This window comes from Lissotriton helveticus, chromosome 10 (assembly GCF_964261635.1).
Source record: "Lissotriton helveticus chromosome 10, aLisHel1.1, whole genome shotgun sequence".
NCBI lineage: Eukaryota > Metazoa > Chordata > Amphibia > Caudata > Salamandridae > Lissotriton > Lissotriton helveticus.
Window position 1 is genome coordinate 745,332,928 of NC_136071.1, and position 21,116 is coordinate 745,354,043.

Here is a 21,116-nt window from a genome sequence, read left to right on the forward strand (position 1 = left end):
CTATGTCTAATAACTTTGGCGTTTGTGGACGGAATTGGCTGAAATTTTCTGGAAAATGGAACATTTTGTTTCTGAGCAGCCCCTGGAAATTTGGGGGGGGTTCGTCCAGGGGGGGTCGAGAAAAAAGGGGGGTCCCAAAACGTGTTTTTAACATTGAGTTTTCCATAGGGCGGTTGGCCTCACTTTTAGCCCGAACGGCTGAATGGATTTGCATGAAACTTGGCAAAATTGTAGGGACTGGTAGCCCGATGTGCCTTTTGTAGGTCTCAATATATGTGCTCCAGTGGATTTTGAGAAATTAACGTTTAAAAAAAGATATATATCTGTAAGCGCGCTCTGGGCAGCGCTCCGGTCCGCGGACCTTAAGCGTACCGGAACTTCGCGTAGCTAAGCTGATTGGCTCTCCGGTGTCTGTCAACATTCTAAACAGTCCGGAGCGGCCGCCATCTTGTCTCTCGGTAGGATTGAGAGACAAGAGGAGGCCAAAACAAAGGGGGAAATAACCATAAGGGGGCATACTAGATCCTCCCTGACCCCCTAGGTTTAATGTGGAGGTTTTAAAAGGGCCCCGCGGGGCAAAAAAAACAAATTTTTTTTTTGTTTTTTTTGCGTGGGGAGCGCCCGGTCCGCGAACCGGGAAGCGTTCTGGGCAGCGTACTGCAATGAAAAATGAATGATAGACTTTTCAAATGCTGTATGTTAATTGATTGTTGGTTTTGTTGATTATTTTTTATTTTCTTTATTTTTTAAGCATTTTTTTTTATTGTGATTGTGTTTCATAATTTATTAAACTTTCTAACATTTCATTGTCAGAAATTTCATAATTATCATTGAATATACATTGTAGTCTCTGAGGGTGTAAAATGTCCTCATTTTCAAGGAGGTTATCTACTGCTTGTACACATTGCAGTAGTTCTTTGTCTAAAGTTTCATCGAAAAATTCAATATCATTTTCATCATTGATTTCTTGGCTGCTCTCTTGCAGGACAATTTGAAATTCAACTTTCTGTTCGCCTTCCATTTTGCCTGAAATTTAGATTAAAAAAATATATATTAGTAGAGATAGGGCACTGTTGGGATTAATTTTGGGCAGTGTATAGTATCAGAGTGGAAGTAGGAATATAAAAAAGTGTATGTGATTTAACGTAAGTAAATTCATAATTATACAAGAGAAGCCTAACTCCATCCATAACTATAACAGAGAAGTCTATCTAAATCTATAACTACTACAGAGGGATAGTATATAACTATCAGAAAAAGTTTACCATATTAACTTATAGTGCACAATATACTTCAGTTTTAAAAATAAAAACTTACCTTTAGAAAGAAGTTGAAGGAATTAGTGAAAATCCTATTGAAAATATATATTAGTAGAGATAGGGCACTGTTGGGATTAATTTTGGGCAGTGTATAGTATCAGAGTGGAAGTAGGAATATAAAAAAGTGTATGTGATTTAACGTAAGTAAATTCATAATTATACAAGAGAAGCCTAACTCCATCCATAACTATAACAGAGAAGTCTATCTAAATCTATAACTACTACAGAGGGATAGTATATAACTATCAGAAAAAGTTTACCATATTAACTTATAGTGCACAATATACTTCAGTTTTAAAAATAAAAACTTACCTTTAGAAAGAAGTTGAAGGAATTAGTGAAAATCCTATTGAAATGTACACCAAGAAGTAGTAGTCAAAATGGCTGTGTTTTCTTCTCTTCCTTTATATATATTCAGGTATATAACCAATCAAATGTCAGGTAAAAAAAATAGAAAATGAAAGTAACATTTTAATTGGTTGTCAATTCCAACACTTCAGATGTGTTTTGTGAAGTAATTTACCTCACGGTATTTAGAGAGGTCTACAGGCTAAATGGCTAAATGGAATTCCAATCAAATTTGTGAAAATGGTAGGGATTGGTATGTAGTATGAGCTAGTCTATATTTGGTGAAATTGTCTCCAGTGGCTTTTCTGTGAACTACTTTCCCACCTTTTTTGATGGTGCGCTTCCCAGGGAGCGACCCGGTACGCGAACCGTTGAGCGCCCCGGTTCGCGAACCTTAAGCGTAACGGGAGTCCACCATTTTGTGTTTCGGTCGAATTAAGATACAAGATGGAGGGCAAATAATGTTCAGAATGGGTAGAAGGGGGCACGGTAGACTTATCTTGACCCCCTAGGTTTTGTGAGGGTGGCTGAGGAGGCTTATATGTGCGAAAAAAAACATTTTTTTAAAAAATTTCGCGAGGTTAGCTCCCGGTTCGCGTACCGGGTAGCGCCCCAGGGAGCGTACTTTGTTGAAAATTAGTGAAAAATGTTAGAGTAAAATAATAATTGTGAGTGATCAGATGTAGGGTAGCTCTGAGAAGAGCTTTTGGGTTTATGGTACATTTAGGTACTTATAAGTAGGTACCAATGCACATTCTTAAATTCAGAGTGAAAATTCTGTTGCCCTCATCTGAGAAGTGAACTCCATCTCCTCTGTAGATATCTTGCATGTAGTAACGCAAGTTATTGTTGTACAGGGAGCCCATTCCATGGTCTCTCATGTAAGCTGAAACAGATTTGTTTACATGCTTCCTCGACTTCTCAATTTGTGGACAAAATTGGTTTGACCACCTCCATTTCTGTCTTTGGCATATATTTGAATATACCAAGGCAGTCTGAGGAAAAAGTGCCATTAATTGCTCAAAGGTGTCCTTTAAAAGCATTTCCAGACCTACACCAGTCAAAGTGCCCAAGTCATTACCTCCACAGTGCACAATTAACAGGTCAGGTTTGGGCAAATGCATAAAGGTTTTCACCAATGGTATCAATTGGTGACATTTTAATCCTCTGTGGCCAAACCACTTAATTTCCACATCTTGTAAATTGAGGTTAGGTAAATTCCTGTTTTCAGCGTACCTTTGAGCCCAGTGAATATAACTATGTCCAACAATCCAGACAGAAAACATGGTGAGAGAAGGTTCTCCTGCAGTCAGATGAAGTGTGGCAATGAAATGGCAGTTGAAAAAATGAGAGTTTAAAATGAAAAAAACTGTGGAGTTTCTGTGTTCATGAAGCAGTAACAGTGATTGGTGGATTTTGATTGCTGAAAACAGAAAGTTAGGGTGCACGGATGAGTTATTTGAAAGATGTATTTTGAATGGTCAATAAAAAATCATTAAATGAAAGAATGCACTGGATATGCAGGTGCACTGAGAGTTCAGAGTTCAATTGCAACATTGTTGTGTGAACTTGCAAACACCAGAAGTCTTCCAAGAGGTGATTGCCATGCAGAAAAGGCAGAAAGGGCAGAGGGGGGAAGGGTTTTCATTTGAAAAAAAGTGAGGGAAGAGTTTTGATTGGGTGACATGAGAGATATGTGTGAAGAATTACAGCATTTCTGTGCTTTTGATAGCTGCAGACTCTGGAGTGCATACCTTTTGCTCTGCTGAAGACAAATTGGTGTGTTTCTGAGACTGTTTTCAAACTCAAAGTATTTGCTAAGGTGAGAAAATATTTCTTTAATTTAGATAGAGAATAGTGTGCTTTAAGGAGAAAATTATGAATTATGTGGCGCAAATTGCTTGTAAATATGCTCCCACCTGTGCATGGAAAATTTAGATTTTGAATGTTTGTGTTACATAGCCATGTTAAAAGTGATACAAACATGCTGCAAAGGCAATTAAAAAACGCTTTTATGTGTCTTAAGGACATTTTAAGTAATTTTCCCATGTGCAGTGTTTTGAAATTATGATTTGAAAATCGTTTTTGGGGAAAAGGAATTGTTTTTAAATTTATGACAAGGACATAATGGTGTATGCTTCTTTATAAGGCAATTGACTGTCCCTGATGTTATTTTTCCCATTTTAATGTAAGACCTTTCTCTGTGGCGCAAATTGCTTGTAAATATGCTCCCACCTGTGCATGGCAAATTTAGATTTTAAATGTTTGTGTTACATAGCCATGTTAAAAGTGACCCAACCATGCTGGAAAGGCAATAAAAAAACACTTTCATGTGTCTTAAGGACATTTTAAGTAATTTCCCTGTGGGCAGTGTTTTCAAATTATGAATTGAAAATCGTTTTTGAGGTAAAGGAATGTTGTTAAAATTTATGTGCGCCATATGCCCCCAAATTTCTTTTTCAAGGGTGCAGCAGGGTGTTATTGAGACACCCCTGCACCTTTGGAAAAATTCCTAATTTGCGATGAGCTAATTGCTAATCGCAAATTGCACCTTCTTTCATATGGGCATCCTGGCGCATGGAAATGAATGGGTAATTTGCAATTAGCAATTTGCTCATCGCAAATTTGGAATGGTAAAGAATCGCTATTTATTCCTTAAAATTCGCTATTTTGGAAATGCAAAATAGTTATATGATACATATGGCGGTTGATGTCTAACAAGATAAGAAGCTTAGGGATACATTTATGATGACTGGCGCAATGAAGTGGACATCACTTACTTCATTGGTAGAGCTTTACATGTATTATGTCCTCTGTATTCTTCATCAAGCGTAACTTTAATCTGCAATCCTGAGTAGGCCTCACCTTAAACAAACCTCTGGATAGGCCACATCTTATTGTCATCCTGAATTAATCATTTAAAATGCTAGGGACAGATTTATGATAGGTGTATGCCTCTTTTGCGCCACTTACAAAACACTGTCCATGGGGAAATGACTTAAAATGTCCTTAAGACACATGAATGTGTTTTTTTAAAGCGTTTGCAATTTTTTTGGGTCACTTTTAACATGGCTATGTGACTCAAACAGTCAAAATCTAAATTCACCATGCACAGGTGGGAGCATATTTACAAGGAATGTGCTCCATGGGGAAAGGTCTTATAATGTAATATGGGAAAAATGACATCAGAGACACTGAAATGCCTTATAGAGAAGCATACACCATTATGTCCTTGTCATAAATTTGCAAACCATTACTTTTCCCCAAAAACGATTTTCAAATCATAATTTGAAAACACTGCACATGTGGAAATGACTTAAAATGTCCTTAATTCAAAATTTGCTATTCCTTATTTTGCGATTGCACTGAAGAATTTGCAAATTTTGCGATTCCTTAAATGCAATGTATCAAACAAAAAATATGTAAAAAATGACATTAAGGATTTGGAAACTACCACCAACTTCTAGTTTGTGGTAATTTGCAAATTCTTTTCAAAAAGCATTTTTTTCCAAAAAACAAAAGGTGCCATATGACGCCAATACATGTCCTTAGGGCATGTATGTGTGCCATATGCCCCCAATTTTCTTTTTCAGGGGTGCAGCAGGGTGTTCTTGAGATACCCCTGCACCCTTGAAAAAATTCCTATTTTGTGATGAGGTAATTGCTAATCGCAAATTGCAACCTTCATTCCTATGAGCCTCCTAGCCCATGGAAATGAATGGGTAATTTGCAATTAGCAATTTGCTCATTGCAAATTAGGAATGGTAAAGAATTGCTATTTATTCCTTAAAATTCGCTATTTAGGAAATGCAAAATAGTTTGATGGTACATATGGTGGTTCATCTGTAACAAGATAAGAAGCTTAGGGATACATTTATGATGACTGGCAAAATAAAGTGCAAATCACTTACTTCATTGGTAGGCCTTTACATGTATTATCTCTTCTGTATTCTTAATCAAGCGTAACTTTAATCTGCAATCCTGAGTAGGCCTCACCTTAAACAAACCTCTGGATAGGCCACACCTAATCGTCATCCTGGATTAATCATTTAAAATGCTAGGGACAGATTTATGATAGGTGTATGCCTCTTTTGCGCCACTGTGCGTCATTTTTATGATGCAGCGGCGGTGCAAAAGATTTGCTATGAGGCGACAAAATTACAAATTGATGCATTTAGGCAGATATGTCATGGTGTAAAAAAAACGTACCACATGAAACCGATGCAGCAGTGATGCAAAAGATGCACCATGTTGCAAGACAGGCCTCACTTGGGGCCATATGTATCAAGCTAATTAGCATTCGCAAAGATCAAAATTCTGCGAATTTCGGCCTTTGCGAATGCTAATTAGACAAATGGTATGTATCAAACAAGTTTGATGCAAAATAAGGAATAGCAAAATTTGCTATTCCTTATTTTGCGATTGCACTGAAGGATTTGCAAATTTTGCGATTACTTAAATGCAATGTATCAAACAAAAAATATGTAAAAAAATGACATTAAGGATTTGGAAACTACCACCAACTTCTAGTTGGTGGTAATTTGTGAATTCTTTTCAAAAAGCTTTTTTTCCAAAAAACAAAAGGTGCCATATGACGCCCATACATGCCCTTAGGGCATGTATGTGCGCCATATGCCCCCAAATTTCTTTTTCAGGGGGTGCAGCAGGGTGTTCTTGAGACACCCCTGCACCCTTGGAAAAATTCCTATTTTGTGATGAGCTAATTGCTAATCGCAAATTGCACCTTCATTCCTATGAGCCTCCTAGCCCATGGAAATGAATGGGTAATTTGCAATTAGCAAATTGCTCATTGCAAATTAGGAATGGTAAAGAATTGCTATTTATTCCTTAAAATTCGCTATTTAGGAAATGCAAAATAGTTTGATGGTACATATGGTGGTTCATCTGTAACAAGATAAGAAGCTTAGGGATACATTTATGATGACTGGCGAAATAAAGTGCAAATCACTTACTTCATTGGTAGGGCTTTACATGTATTATCTCCTCTGTATTCTTCATCAAGCGTAACTTTAATCTGCAATCCTGAGTAGGCCTCACCTTAAACAAACCTCACCTTATCGTCATCCTGGATTCATCATTGAAAATGCTAGGGACAGATTTATGATAGGTGTATGCCTCTTTTGCGCCACTGTGCGTCACTTTTATGATGCAGCGGCGGTGCAAAAGATTTGCTATGAGGCGACAAAATTACAAATTGATGCATTTAGGCAGATATGTCATGGTGTAAAAAAAACGTACCACATGAAACCAATGCAGCAGTGATGCAAAAGATGCACCATGCTGCAAGACAGGCCTCACTTGGGGCCATATGTATCAAGCTAATTAGCATTCGCAAAGATCAAAATTCTGCGAATTTCGGCCTTTGCGAATGTTAATTAGACAAATGGTATGTATCAAACAAGTTTGATGCAAAATAAGGAGTAGCAAAATTTGCTATTCCTTATTTTGCGATTGCACTGAAGGATTTGCAAATTTTGCGATTACTTAAATGCAATGTATCAAACAAAAAATATGTAAAAAATGACATAAAGGATTTGGAAACTATTGTGGTAAATTGGTGGTAATTTGTGAATTCTTTTCAAAAAGCTTTTTTTCAAAAAAACAAAAGGTCCCATATGACGCCAACACATGCCCTTAGGGCATGTATGTGTGCCATATGCCCCCAAATTTCTTTTTCAGGGGTGCAGCAGGGTGTTCTTGAGACACCCCTGCACCCTTGGAAAAATTCCTAATTTGTGATGAGCAAATTGCTAATCGCAAATTAAACCTTCATTCCTATGAGGCTCCTAGCCCATGGAAATGAATGGGTAACTTGCAATTAGCAATTTGCTCATTGCAAATTAGGAATGGTAAAGAATTGCTATTTATTCCTTAAAATTCGCTATTTAGGAAATGCAAAATAGTTTGATGGTACATATGGCGGTTCATCTGTAACAAGATAAGAAGCTTAGGGATAGATTTATGATGACTGGTGCATCACCAGGGATGTGTCAGTCATCCTGCGCCGCTGTTCCGCCACCCATGGTGTGCTGCATTTACAATGCGGGGCATCATGGGGCAAAAATGGCACAGATGCGTGATGTATCTGTGCTGTAAAGGTAGTGATTGCTGGAGTTGTATCGCAAGTGCGATGCAGCTCAAGCAAGGCTCAGGGGTGCCCCATCTCCACAATGTTGCGTCAAGACCTATGCCTGCTTAAAGCAGGCGCAGGGTTTTGACGCAGCTTTGTCCTATCTGATTGTAAATACGGCACACCATGGGTGGCAGAGCAGCAGTGCACGTTAACTGGTGCATGCCTGGGGATGTGCCATTTAACATAAATCTGCCCCTTTACATTTAAGTATGTGCAGGACACACAGAGTCGGTGAGGCTTATCCAAGGTTAAGAAGAGATGAGTCCTGTTCACTGAAAAATTAGACATAGGCTTCACCTGCTCAGCATCGCTGGACATGGCTAAATAATAGCTGCAAAATATTACTCTTGTTAAACAATTTTACTATTATAATCTCTGAGATTTGTCTCTTACTCTGCAACATCTCATTGTTGTTATCTTTCTTTAAAGATAAAGACAACATCAACATGAGCGACAATCTGCAATCAGTTGATTTTGACCTCATCATTGAACTTGTAATTGAAACATCAGTGGATGTTGATCCCTTGGATGATTTAAATCCTGAGGATGAAGAAGAGCGTGATGAGGATGCAGATTTGTCCGAATTATATGACATAGGGTGGGAAGCTGACCTGCTTGAGCCTATGGAACTATAAACATTTATTTTTAAAATTTATAATAAATAAAAAGTAAAAGTGTAAACTGTTTAATTTAAAAATAAAGACACCTTCAAAAATAGGTTATGTGTAGTGTCTTCAATAAAATATTAAAATATGCTCATAAAATTAGATCAGATTCACATATAAAATAGCACAGGTAACATAAATATAAATGTCATTTCTTTTCTGCTATTTCTGTATTGTAATTTTGCCAAGGACTAAAAAATCTTCTATTTAAAATGTCAAGTAGTGTGTTAAGTTTTTGATCACTGTTATTGATTTACTGTTTGGTAATAATGGTTAATAACATTTTTTATTATATTTTACCACAGATTCAACTGCAGATCGTTTCAAGATTTCACCATGCCAACAATAGAAAGACAGAGAAAGGCTGCAAAACGTCAAAGACAGCAGGTGAAACAAAATAAGCAGCAGTCCTCTAACAAAAAGATTTGTCAAGTCACGAAGAAAGCACCGGGTAAGAGCACAAAATATTTCATAAGAAATATGTGTAGTAAAAAAAATATTACTACAGAAAATGTTTCAGCCCATAAAAAGAGAACCAATTCAAATGGAAAGGAAAGGCCAATCAAAAATTTTACTGCTAGAGCAAGAGATAACTCTGTGCATGATAGTAGAAGGAAACAACAGTTTAGGGACATTCGTAAACGAATGTTCCGCAACAGGATAATTGGCAATTTGTTAAAAAATATTAAGAAAGGTCAACAGAAAGTGCTTTTTTATAAGAGAAAAAAAAAAGTTGAGAAAGTTATTGATCAGGCATTTGAAATTAAACGTAAGTTATTTATTTTGATAATCAATAGAATTAGGAAGCTAAACAAGGCAATTTATGATTTCAAAAGAAATAGTAGATGGAAGAGAATAGTTAATCGTAGTAATTTTTGTGAAGTTTTTTCTGGAGAATGGATGCATAGTTCAAGCTGTGAGGCATTTTTTAATGAGGAGAGTTATTTCCAGGATAATGATTTGGTGCATGCAGTTGACACCAGTGGTCGTGCTTATGAAGTGAAAGATGGTTGTCCAGTTGAAAAAGAAAAACTTGTGACAACAGAGACAGAAGAGGTGTTAGGTAATGAGGTTTTAGGAAGATGTGCTAAGGGTCCTGTGTACACCTGGAAGTGTAGTAGTATTTGCAGTGTGCGACAGGATTCCATCAATTTGCTTTGTGATTTTGTACGGTCATTTAATAAGAAAAGTTTGAAGCAGAAAATAAGGTTGTTGCAAGAATTAGATCCTTGCAGAGTGAGAGAAGTGACAGGTTTGCATGGTCATTCACTGGCTTGTCTTTCCAGGAGAGTATGCCAGAGTGTTTTTCATCATTTCAGGATGCTAGCAGTGCATCATAATAAAGTGAGAAAATTAGTTAGAATGTTGTATTATGCTAAGAGTCCAGCAATTATGCTTAAACAATTATGCGCTGCTCTTTTGCATGGTTCTGAAATAGATGTGAAGAACATATGTGAAGAAATTGAGTTTTGTTACTTTGGAAGTAAAGAGGAGAATGTTGAAATTGACCCAGAAGAAGAGGGTAATGTGGAAGATAGTGTACAGGTTTCCAGTACAGATAATTTCCAGAGGGAAATTGCGACGTTTCAGGTGAAATCAAGTGAGAGGCCTAATTTCACTTGTGTGTGTTGTCGACGCACTTATTATAAGAATCAGACTAAGTTAGTGGATTTATATGCAAAAAGTGAAAGGGAAAATAATAGTGAATGGAAGGATTTTGCAACATACTTGATGGTAGAAAATTGTTTTGATTTGGGATTCGATCAACGTGTGTGTACTTATTGTTGTTGCAAATTAAATCAAAACCAGATGCCTGCTAGAGCAGTTCATAATAATCTGGAATTGGTTGAGATTCCTTCTGAATTGAAGGATTTAAATACTTATGAATCTATTTTGATTCAAAGTATCCATCCCTTTCAGGCTATTGTAAGAATGGAGCCAAAGACAGGGAAATTGCCTCCATCAGATTTACAGAGAGGATTAAAGGGAAGAGTTGTTTATTTGCCTCTAGATTTGAAGAAAAACATTAACACAATTGGAGTAGAAAAAGTGGAAGAGGAACCTCTGGTTATCTTAGTTAATGGGGTTCCGACAAAGAATAAGAAAATATGGCAAGATTTAGTAGATGTTAGGAAAGTCAAAAGGGCAACATTGTATTTGAAAAAATATAATAAATACTATAAAAATGTATATGTTGCAGAAGAGGAAGTAAGTGAGGAAGAGGATAGCGATTTGTGTGCTGGTCAAATTGAGAAAGTAGAACCCTCTACTAGTGAAGAAATATATGAACATTATAGTGTTCATCCTTTGCATTCCAAGGAAGTCATGGGGAATGCTATTGAGTTGTTTCAAATGAAACAAGCCAAAGGGAGTCCCATTAGTGTTTGGGAGGAAAGTTTGGAAGCTCGGTGTTTCCCACAGCTTTTTCCAACAGGTCAGGGAGGAAGATATGATGAGCGACCTCATCAAATTCCTGCTTCTGAATACCGGACTTTGTGATTGTATGCAGGAGATGCTAGGTTTCGACAATGCATTCCTTATTTGTTTCATCTCCTGTTTGAAAGCGATCTGTCTGGACTGTCATATGCAGTGAACCACATCTTGAAAAGTGGTATACACATGCAAAACATCTCGGCAAGTGACTTTATGGATAAAGTCAATGTCCAAGACAGTATTTTGGATTCTCACCTGATTAATCTCATGGCGTGTCAGCGTGGTACTAATGAGTACTGGTACCGTCGTCATGGTGATTTAAAATGTATGCTGAGGAACTTAGGTACTCCCACATGGTTCCTCACTCTGAGCTGTGCCGAGTATGGCTGGGAAGACTTACTTGAATTTCTACGAGAGGCAAATGCTAACGTAGATAACATCGAATTCAAGACACCCGGAGAACTGTGCTCTTTGGATCCAGTCAATGTATGTAGGTACTTCAATCATAGATTTGAAGCTATGATGTCTTTCATCATGAATAAGAAGAATCCACCTCTTGGAGAGGTGTTGGATTTCTTCTGGAGAAAGGAGTACCAAGCAAGAGGTGCTCCTCATATACATATGTTGCTGTGGATCAAGGATGCACCTAAATTTGGAACGGATCCAGAAGACTCAGTGATGAGTTTCATCCAACAGTATTCTACGTGTGCTGTTCCAAACGCAAAGGAGAAGAAAAGCCTAAGAGAAAAAGTTCTGCGTTTCCAAAGCCATCGATGTGGAAAGTACTGCCGTCGTAAATTCCGAAACAAGGACAAGTTCTACACCAAATGTCGTTTCGGCTTTCCACGACCGGTGATTTCTAAAGGAAGAGTAAACAGTTTGATGTCTTCGCTGCGACACAATGTCATGAAGAAATCACCTAAAAACACATACAATTTGAAGAGGAACGAAGAGTCCAAGAACATCAATGACTACAACCCGGTGATTTTGTCCATGTGGAATGCTAACATGGATATACAGTTTGTGGCTGATAACTGTATGGCTGTGGCTCGGTATGTGACGTCTTACATCACCAAAAAAGAGAAGACAGAATTGAAGGATATGTGGGAGGACATTTCCCATGAAAAGAGCCTCAGTAAAAAGTTGTACAGTTTCAGTCTGAAGATGTTGTTGCATCGAGAAATCGGAGCGTACGAATGTTCTGACCGGTTGTCTTCAGCAAGTCTCTATGCCAAGTCCAGGAGTATCGTTTGGGCGAGTCTTGGTCTTGCTGCAACGCGTAATCGAGTTCTCAAACCTGTCCGGGAAATTGAGTATTTGGCGGAAAAGGAGCCAAACAGTACCGACATTTTGAAGACCAACATGTTGGATACATATTATCCAAATCGAAGCATTCACCTCGAGAATGTTTGTCTGTATGAGGTTCTTCAAAATTACATATTCAAGAGGAACATCAAAGAAGATACTGAGAAAGGAGTGTATGCTGTAATAGGAAGTGAGGGATGTCTGGTCAAGCAAAGAAAATGCCACTTGATAAACCATCGAAAATTGAGTGGCGAATCTCCTGAAAAAAAGGAGTTTTTCTATTTAGCACTTTTGCAACTTTTCAAGCCTTGGCGTGCAGAAGAGGAACTGCTTGGAGATTTTCTCTGTTACGAAGACTCTTTCAATGCCGCCAAGGAGACCATAGAATGTCCTGCTTTTCCCAAATATGTAGAAATGTTGAATGTGGAAATTGAGCAGGAAGCAACGATTGCAGCCGAGATTGCCAGAGACAGTTCTCAGGACAGTCAGAGTTCTGCTTCATTGAGTCAGGATCCACTAGGAGGACCTGTTATTGAAAATGAAGCTGCCACTGCTATGAATGAAGTGGAAAGAGCCATGGCACATGCTCAAGAGGATGCGGTTAACTTAGAAGAGTTGGAAAGACAACTCAACGTTGAGCAGAGGAAAATATATGACGAAGTTACCATGCAAATTGATCATGGATTAAGTCATGATAAGAAAGAGTGCTCATGTACGTCGTTGAAGCCTGTCCGACTGTACGTGAGTGGAGAAGCGGGAACTGGAAAAAGTTTCCTCATTAAAGCAATTTCATGCTATTTGCAGGAAAGGACAGAGTCATCGCTGTCTTGTGTTGTCACTGCTCCAACTGGACTGGCAGCACATAATATTAAAGGGATTACTTTACATCGTTTACTGATGCTGCCAGTGGAGCATGACAACAAATTACAATATCACAAGCTATCTGGAGATGCTTGTTTTGAAGTTTCAAGAATCTTGAGGAAAATGAAACTTCTTATCATTGACGAAGTAAGCATGGTTTCCAATGTCATGCTTGCCTTTGTGCATTTGAGAATGCAAGAAGTTCTCAAAACAGAGTATGATGTGTTATTTGGTGGCAAACACATCATTGTTTTCGGAGATCTTCTGCAGCTGACACCAGTGAAAGGGCAACCTGTGTTCAAAATGCTCACGCATGAAGATACCAGGAAGTGCCTAGGCAGCGTCAATATATGGTTAAACTTCAATTATGCTGAACTGCATGAAAATATGCGTCAGGCGAAGGATGAAGTTTACAAGACTATTCTACAAGATGTTAGAATTGGAAAAGTGACCGAGCATGGGAAAGAAGCTTTACATGCACGATTACTGTCAAATTTATATCCAGAACAAGATGTTGTGCCTGAGAATATTTTTCAGAAAATTACTGAGAAGAAATCTGGAATATGTTTGATGCCAACTCTTGCAGAATGTGCCAAATTTAACAACAAAATGTTGCATTTAGAAAAGCAAGAGATTGTGAAACTGGAAGCTATTGACAGAGTAGAGCATATGGGATCAACAATTATTTTGTCTGAGAATCTGAAAACAAAATTGGATTCATTAGAGAAGAGTATATCTAAAACTGCAGGTTTTGAAAAGACTCTGAATGTTTGCTTAAACTGCCGTATAATTTTAAGAAGGAATTTACATGATGAAAGAGGTCTGGTAAATGGATCAATGGGTAATGTTGTTGATTTTGTGAAATACAGAAATAGAGATGGAATTGAATTTTTAAAAATTAAATTTGATGGCATTGAGGAAGTACAGCTAATTGGTCGTTGCTCTGCTAGATTTTTGCTTGTAAAAGACTTATATGTTCGCCGTAAGCAGTTTCCTGTTTGCTTGGCATATGCGGTGACAATCCATAAATCGCAAGGTTTAAGTGTAGACTGTGCATTGGTGAATATTGGCAGTTCTGTGTTCAAGGAGGGTATGGCATATGTGGCATTGTCACGAGTTAGAACTTTATCGGGATTGTACTTGATTGAGTGTGATGTCACAAACATTTGTGCGGATCTAGATTGTGTTAAGGAATACAATAGGTTAAGAAGAGAGTATGCGCCACATTTGCCTCAGTATCCTTTGTTTGAGAAACGTGTGGTAGGCCGGAAACGAAGAAATGTGACCAATACTGGGGAGGTTGTAGCAAAAAGACGAAAAGTCGATGAACCTAAAATTACAAGCAGAAACAAAAAGGATTCTGTTGAAGATGTTGTTGGTTTTCAATTTGAAAACAGTTCTGGTGTCAACTGCTATGCTAATGTAGTGGTTAATGTTTTGTTTTCTCTAGAAAATGTCAAAGAAGAGATTGTGGTCAATTCTGATCAAAGATTTTGCAGTTTGTTAAATTCTGTGTTAGAGAAATGTAGCACTGATAGAAGAAACATAGAAAGTGTGTCTGAAATTCGAAATCTGTTAGACAGATGTTCAGGCCAAACACAATTCTCTCAAAATATTCAGCAAGATTGTCAGGAGTTTTTAATGTATATGCTTGATGTATTGCATGCTGAAGGTGTAGATGTAGATCAGCTGTTTGGGCTTTCTTATCAATGGCAGCATGACTGCGAGAACTGTATGGTATCAAGTACTACTAGTGTAGACTCAGAAAGATTTATATATTTAACTTTGCCAGACAGTAAATCAGTCTCCTTTAATAAGCTAGTAAAAGCAGCTGATCACAACATGGAGTGTAGCCAATGTAAATCTGAAATGATGTCCACATTATTTATACGAACATATGGCCAGTATGTCATTTTAATGTTCCAACGATGTAGGCCTGATGGAACAAAATTGACAACTTTAATTAAAAATTTTGTAGCTTCGCAGTTGTCAATATCAGGAAGGACTTTTGTAACTGCAGCAATTATATATCATGACGGCCCTTCAATAACATCAGGACATTACACAGCTTATTTAAAGTCTAGAAATGGCTGGTCATTCTGCAACGATTCTGTTTTAATTTTCAAAAAAAAATTGCCGTATGACCTTAAAAACTCTTACCTGGTGTTTTTAAAACCAAAATTTTAGGGAAATAATCTCGGGATGTGCTCTGTGGAATTTCAAGAAGTTCTAATGGCTCCTACACAATTTGGCCTTGAGGATAAGTGTAGTTCAGAGACATAACTTCTAACCATAAGACTGGACGTCATGGAGAAATAAGTGCACTTTGAATGAGTTCAGAAAAACTATTTCTTTTTATAAGCTAATTGAAGCAGCCAATCAAAACATAGAGTAGAGGGAATGTAAGTCTGCAACGCTGTCTACTGTTTTACATTGCTTTGTGATTGAAAGTGATGTAGAGAATTAAATCATTGTAGTAGTCATAGAGTTAGTGTAAGTCTGCTTCATAGTAAGCAGTATCAGTGTCATAGGAAATGTAGAACATGACTGAGCAAGAAGGGGAAGATATTACTATTCCAGGATTGTGAAAATGATCTTCAACATTTTAATTCTGAAAGTTGCGGAAATGCCAAATGACGGGATTGGCTTACAAGAAATCCAAGAGTTATAAATGGGTCTGACAAGATTTGGCCTTGTGGAAACTTGTGGTAGAGAGCAAGAAGTCATTTATTGCATGTAACATGTTTTTAAAAACGATGGAGATTTTCTTTCAGAAAGTGGCGGGCTGAAAGTAATAACAGCACAAAAGAGTGTAAGCTGTTCATAGGACATCCTTTGACGTCATGGAAAGTAAGTTAACTTTAAGGAGTTCTGAATTCTGATTTCTTATGTTGTATGGGTTTTTTAAACACAATCATTTTGATTGTGTTTTTTTTTCCCCGCTGTTATATGATGAATACCTTCAAGTCACTGTTTTTAGTGAATTTTGATACATTCTGAGAACAGCAAAAATAAACCATTTAACATGTATAATTAATTCTGTACTGTTTGCATTTATGATGTATATGTAGAACTGTGTAGGAGGCATGGAGAAGGTGAGGCTTCTGTAAGTGTCAAAGTTGTTGCATGCAGTGCTGCACTTCTGCGTATTCTTTCATATGCTAGACTACATCTGCACAATGAGATACCTAAGCAAAGGAAACACAAGTGATGTGATTGTGAAATGAGCAAAAGAAATTGCACGTATTTCAATTACATCACCTGTGTTTCCTATCATTACGAATCACATTGTGCAGATCAAGTTTAGGTCTGTCCAGGGAAACATAGGAGGTTTGGACTTTGTTCAAGAGTGCAGTGGACATGACTCACTTCATTGGTAGACCTTCACATGTATTATGTCCTCTATTCTCTTCAACAACTCGAAATTTCATCTGCAACCCTGAGTAGGCCTCACCTCAAACAAACCTCTGGATAGGACACATCTTATTGGCATCCTCAAGCAATTATTTAAAATTTTAGTGTCTTGCGACACTTTTCTGAGACAACAGCAATGCAAAAGATGCACCATGTTTTAAGATAGGCCTCACTTCATCTGCATCAAGATACTGTTAGTTTAAAATGTATATCTTTAGGACTGTGTAGGGGGCCTGGAGAAGCAGAAGCTTCTGTAAGTGTCAAAGTTGTTGAAAAACTGTTTGTCCTTCAATCTTTTCCCTTGTCTTTTGTAATTTTTAAATACATGTTTTAATATTTTTCAAATGTTTGTTCTCTCTTTCACAGATTGAAAGTATAAAAACAAAAAGTGAGTAAGTTAATGACAATTATAAGGTAAATGCTTTGTACTCTTTTCGTTACATTTCTATCACATTCACCTACTATTAGTTCCACTGCTTCATTTCTTTAACCCTCAGTTTCCTGCCTTTGCTACTTCCCTCATTCCTTTCTCTATTACCTACTTACTCAACTCCTTCCACTCTTTTTCTCAGTCCCTCTCTTCTCATAGTTCCTCACTCTTGTTCACTCACTCCGTCTCTATTACTCTTAGTGTCTTTGACTGATCACTCTATCACTACTTGTTCATAATGCTTTCTCTGTGTAGTTGAAGCACACTAAGGGGCATATTATGAACACAGCCAATAAAATTATTGCTCTTTTTATTGGCAGAAAACTGGTGCAAAAGTGGTTTTAGTGGCAGTTTTCTGCCGCAAAAGCAGCTTTAGCGACACATTTCTGCCAATAAAAGCTGCAAAACTTTTATTGCCTATGTTGATGATATGGCTCTATGTTACTTACATTTCTTTGCTGTTTCAATTAATCTTTTTCTGTTATTTTTTGTTTTCTGTTTTCTATTTTTTCTCTCTGTTATTCCTCATGTTTTAATCTTATTTTGAACATTCACTCACATTCTCCAAGAAACTCTTCTTTGTTAATGTTATACTCTCTTTTTTTTTCTTTCACTTCGTTATCTATTTTGTTTTTCACAATTATACCCTCTTCCGTCTTTTCTTCGGTAAATAGATCTATTAAACAGTATGTCTTCTTTACTCCCTATAGCTGTCTTTCTTTTAACATCACTCTCTGTTTACTTTCCTTATACTTACTCTTTTTTTTTTTTTTTTTGGTTAGCTCCCGGTCCGCGTACCGGGAAGCTAACCGGGGAGCGAACCAAAAGAAATAGAGCTTGCCAGAGTGCTAAACATTCTAGCAATTTTTTTTGAAAGGGAAGGTAGTTCTGAAAAGAACTTTTTTTTTAATATTTTTGTTGTTTTATATTTTTTTTTTATTTTTTTGTATTTTTTGTTTTTTTGTATTTTTTGAACGATTTTATATTTTTTTGGGGGTTTTTTTTGGGGGGGGAAACAACAAAAAACAGGCGTTGAAAAGGGCTCAACAGGAGCAAAAAAAAAATTACTGGGGGCGGTTAGGGCAATCATGGTGTTCATACGCCAGGTTTATAGCGTTTATGCTCATGTTACCACATGCTAACAACGCCCGACAGTGCATACAAGAGTGTATCATGTGGCCAAAATTTTCTTGTATATTTGGCACTGTTTCCCGTGCCTCTTCTGGTGTTAATGAAATTGGTAATCTTGGTCTGGCCACAGGAGTTGGTCTTGGATTGTCCTGCATATCCCTTATTTCCGCCCGGCTGTAATTGAGCGGATGCTTCCTTGTCATGTGCCTGTGCATTGTGTGATTTCCGTAACTATATTTCTTGTCCGTCCCTCTGGATAATTGTTCTTTGCATATGAGGCAGGTGACATACCTCGCATTGACTTTTTTTTGGCCACGAGGGATCGAATAAAACTGCCAGATGAAACTGGCTTTCTTTCTGGAAACCCGGGGCACCTCTTCTAAGAACTGTGGTTCTTCTCCCTCCTCATCCATTTCTTCCTCTTCCTCCTCAGTGTTGGTCAAGACCTGGGGAGGTGGTCCTCTCTTCCCATGAGGAGGTGGTGGTGGTGGTGGGGGTCCACCAGCTGAAGCTACCAATGAAGCCATTTCTCATATAGTAGTAAAGGTCTTCCTCTCACAATGATGAAAGTCAGAGTGAGGAAAGAAGGAGGGGTTTTCATCATTTGGGAAAAACAATACTTCTCAACCAATGAAAAGTGTTATTTTTAGGTCACCTGACCTAGCCTTACATCATTATGAAATCAAAAGTGAAATGAACCAATGAAAAGTTTTATTAACAAGTCACATGACCTCTCACGCTCATGTTACGCGCTCCGGTCCGTGCCCCGGATAGCTTCCGGGTCGCTGCGCTTCGCGCCTCGGTCCGCGCCCCGGGACACTTCCGGGTGCGCTAACGCGGTACGTCACAAGACGCATTACGCGGCAACGCGATACGTCGCGCTTTCGCGACGCGCCGCGGATCGCTTCCGGGGAGCTGCGTTTCGCGCCTCGGTCCGCGCCCCGGGGCACTTCCGGGTGCGCTAACGCAGTACGTCATAAGACGCATTACGCGGCAACGCGATACCGTCACTATGTTGATTTCTTACCGGTTCGCGGACCGGGTCGCGGCATTAAATTGAGCTAACGGGAAGCTTCCCGGTTCGCGGACCGGGAGCGAAACAAAAAAAATATTTAAAAAAAATTATTAATAAACATATAAAATATATTTTTGGATTTAAAGAAGAATACATTTTACAGCTATAGATATTAGCTTTTAAAAAACCAATGAAATTCACTGAAAAAACCATAGGTTATAGACCATATATAGTTAGGAATTAGCATTTACAAAACCTTGAAAATTCACTGAAAAAACCATAGGTTATACACCATATATAGTTAGGAATTAGCATTTAAAAAACCTTATTTTACTCACACAAAACCATTGAAATTCCATATATAGTTAGTTGTACTAACTATATATCGCGCACCCGCAATCCACTGCTGATCATGTCACATATTACATCATTCATGACATGGTCAGTGACATCACTGATGACATCACTGATGACATCTCAAATGACATCACTGATGACATCACTGATGACATCTCAAATGACATCACTGATGACATCACTGATGACATCACTGATGACATCTCAAATGACATCACTGATGACATCTCAAATGACATCACTGATGACATCACTGATGACATCTCATTTGACATTACTGATCACATCACTGATGACATCATTCATGTGATAATACGATGAACCTCTTCAGACTCTAATATAACCTTATATACACTCAGTGAAAACAGACACTCACAGACTGTCACTCATCCATGGAGTTACTCACACACCTAGTCAGTCATGCAAAGAATCAATCACACCTCCATTTCCTCAACTATACAGTTATACACACCTTACTTATTGAAACATATACTAACACATATTTACTCACTTATACAATCCTGGATACAAGTTCACAATGATCCATACAGCCACTCACACATTCACTGGCTCTTATGCACAGTTATTTATATATGTCAACTCTCACATGTACTGTGTTTTACATATGTACTTACTTTGACATGTAGCACTGAGATATCCATTCACTCACCAATGCACTCATGCACACAGTCAACCGCCCATACAGATGTTTCCACATGCACTTTTGAACCCATACACCTAGTGAATCAACTGCTCACACATCTATGCAGAGAGTCATACACCTCCCAGCCACCCATAAACACTCTCAGTCTCCCATACAATTACTTGGGCAACCAATCAATGACCCATATAGTTAATCATATAGCTACTGATCAACACATGCAGCAGTTTACAGAACAACAGACATAATGATGCACAAATTAAGACAGTTTAGTCACTAACCCATGCACTCAGTGAGACACATTTAATCACTCACTCATACAGTCAGTCATGCACCTACTAAATCCTTTGTTCAGACACTTATACATCCACTCATTCTTCAATATGTAAGACATATTTTAACTTTACAGAAACATACAGTCACTGGATGTTGTCATCAGTGATGTCATCAGTGATGTCATTTGAGATGTCATCAGTGATGTCATCAGTGATGTCACTGACCATGTCATGAATGATGTAATATGTGACATGATCAGCAGTGGATTGCGGGTGCGCGATATATAGTTAGTACAACTAACTATATATGGAATTTCAATGGTTTTGTGTGAGTAAAATAAGGTTTTTTAAATGCTAATTCCTAACTATATATGGTGTATAACCTATGGTTTTTTCAGTGAATTTTCAAGGTTTTGTAAATGCTAATTCCTAACTATATATGGTCTATAACCTATGTTTTTTTCAGTGAATATATATATATATATATATATATATATATATATATATACACACACATTAAGTGAATGAGTATGAATTAAATAATATGCATAATGCTGGATTACTTAGAAGTGGTCTTTATGGGCTACCACTTATATATTGAGAGGGAAAATTCCACAAATTGAGATAAGCCCATATTATTTGTGCTTCTTCTGCAAAAGTCTTCCTTTATAAGGTTATTCTTCCAGCTACGCACCTAAAACATATTGGCATCAAAGATCCTCGCTGTTGACGGTGGGGCCATTGAGTT